Source organism: Condylura cristata, unplaced genomic scaffold (genome assembly GCF_000260355.1).
Source record: "Condylura cristata isolate star-nosed mole 26May11 unplaced genomic scaffold, ConCri1.0 scaffold00030, whole genome shotgun sequence".
Taxonomy (NCBI): domain Eukaryota; kingdom Metazoa; phylum Chordata; class Mammalia; order Eulipotyphla; family Talpidae; genus Condylura; species Condylura cristata.
Genome location: NW_004567131.1, coordinates 127,381 through 129,957, shown reverse-complemented (window position 1 = coordinate 129,957; position 2,577 = coordinate 127,381).

Below are 2,577 nucleotides of genomic sequence, written 5' to 3'. Positions count from 1 at the left end.
GTATAAATAAAATGGTTATTGTAAAAGATAATAAGAATTATGTATTATTTCACTCCTAAAAGTAACAATGCATTGGTATTGATACATCAATAAAATGGTTACTGTAATACATAATCACAAATGTGTATTAAAACAGTTGATATAATTAATATAATGTCAACATCACTCATACCCAGCTCATATTGAAATTTCCCCAAGTATTACAAAAATATCTCCTGTAAAGCCATTTTGCTCAATCAAAGCAAAATGTGTGCTTTTATCTCTCATATTTCTTTTCAGCCAGGATAGTTCTTCCTCAGACCCCCACTGTAAGATACTGACTACTGAAAGAAACTGATTCTGTACAATATCACACCTTCCACATGTGTCTGATTATACTACCACATTGCAATTTTTTTAATTTCCTATTCAAATTAGATATCTAAGAACAGTGTGAAATGATAGTAACCAATTATACATTTGTCAAAACCTCCTATTTAACAATTGCTTAATTTGTTCATTCACCTGCCAATATTTCTGGGCACTAATTAGAAGACATTTTGAAACTCTGGGCTTACAGCAATGAACAAAACTTCAGTGGGTCAGGTGCCCAACCTTCATGGAGCTTACATTTGTGTGGAGGAGATAGGCATTAAATTAATAAGTAAGAATGAAAGACACAGAACATCATGAGCAAAGTTAAGTAGGACAAAAGTGACAATGGAGGTGATGAGAAGTTATTAAACTGGAGATAAATTGAGGAAGAGCTAATAGCACTTCCCAATAGACTGCATGTGAGGTGTGAGAGAAAAAAGTAGTAAAGGATCTCCAAGACTTTTGGCATGAACATCCAGAAGGCTAGAAGAATCATCAACTAGGATGGATTTGACCCTAGAAAGCAGATCTGGAGAAAAGATCAGAAGCTAAATGTGAGATCTCCAAGACAGGCATCTATCTGAGAGGTGTCTGGCAGGAAGCTGGATCTCCAAGTCTGGGTAGATAGAGTCCGGACAACTCTGAAGTCATCAGAATACAGATATCATTTTATGGCTGAGACTAGAAAAAAACCATTAAAGGGGAAGCATACTAGCAAAGACATCCAAGGAAAGCCCTGGAAACTTGGAAACACCAGTTAGTGTGGTAGACGATTCAAGATTGTATAGTGGCCTGATACCCAGAAAACAAGATACCCAGAAGGGAATAATCATGTAAATAATGAAGAAAAAGACTGAAAACTGACCCGAGAGTTCAGTGCCAAGGAGGTAACTGGTTGCATTGGCAAAAGCAGCTTCAGTAAAAGGACCCAGACAAAAGCTTGCTACCATGGGTATTGAGAGATGAGAGGTGAAGACAGCTGGTGTGGGCGGCCTTGAGAGATGTACTGCTGTATCATCTGTAAACAGAGAAATGGAGCACTAGTTGCAGGGGGTAAGTATCCCAGAGGTGGTTTTCTTTTAAGATGAGAAAAATTACATCATGAAATTTTGCCAGAGCAACATCTCTGAATGACCCAAAGCAGGCAGCAACCCAGGCAGAACAGGCAGAAAGGCAACAATCACAGCACAGACATAGTAGATGCATTTTTAATTCTCCTCTTAAGAAGCTACTGTCACACTCTGGCAATGAAGCAACTCAGCCTCCAAGAAATAAAACTCCTTACTAAGTGTCAAATGGAAGGATAGGTGTGCAGGTTTGATTCCATAACACTTTGCACAGCAGTTACACAGAATGGGGTCATTCATGAGTTAAAGAAACCCTTTGCTATGTTTTATTCTTTGCCTTTAATATCAAAGATATATAAGTTGCTCTGGAACACTCTGAAGATTAACTTGGAATTATGCCTCTTCTTTGGCAACTCAGCTGTTCTACCAACTATTTTTCTGAATTACATTCTCATTGGCACACTCCCACATAACATTTATTTTTGGGGAGCTGAAATAAGACTTCACAAAATGTAATCCTAGTACATTTTCCAGGAAGAACTTTTTCCTGAAGAAATAAATGATTTTATTAATAGTTGTCAGACTTCTTTTTAATGACTTTAGGAACAGGTTTATTGTGTCAGAGATGATTCATAAGTTGCACTCTGAGCTACAAAGGCTGAAAGGAAATTCTCTCATTACAAACTGCTGAAGGTAAAAAGTAAACATTTATCATAACAGCATGAACCATTTACTCAGACAAATGACATAATTCCTAGTCATTTACAACTAGTTTTATAACTTCATGCAGATAATGAATTGGGATAAAATGCACTATAATATTTGGTAGACTTCAGGACCAGTATCCTTTGTACATCATGAAACACATTTTGATATCCCAAAGAAGCAAGACTTGCAAGTAGGTGTTTTGTTGTTGTTGTTGTTGTTGTTTTCTTTTTTTTTATTACAAAGTTTATTTTTACATCATTTTGCACATTTTTTTTTGTCCATTTCGATTGTAATCCCTGCGGGTTTCCCATCACCAAATCACCCCTGTGCCACCACCATAGTCCCGTGCATTTCCTTCCCTCCCCCCCCGTTTTTGATCCCATTCCCCACTCCGCCCCCACAGAATGTCTCTGGTATATGGTTGTTCATTATTTTTGTTATTTTCTCA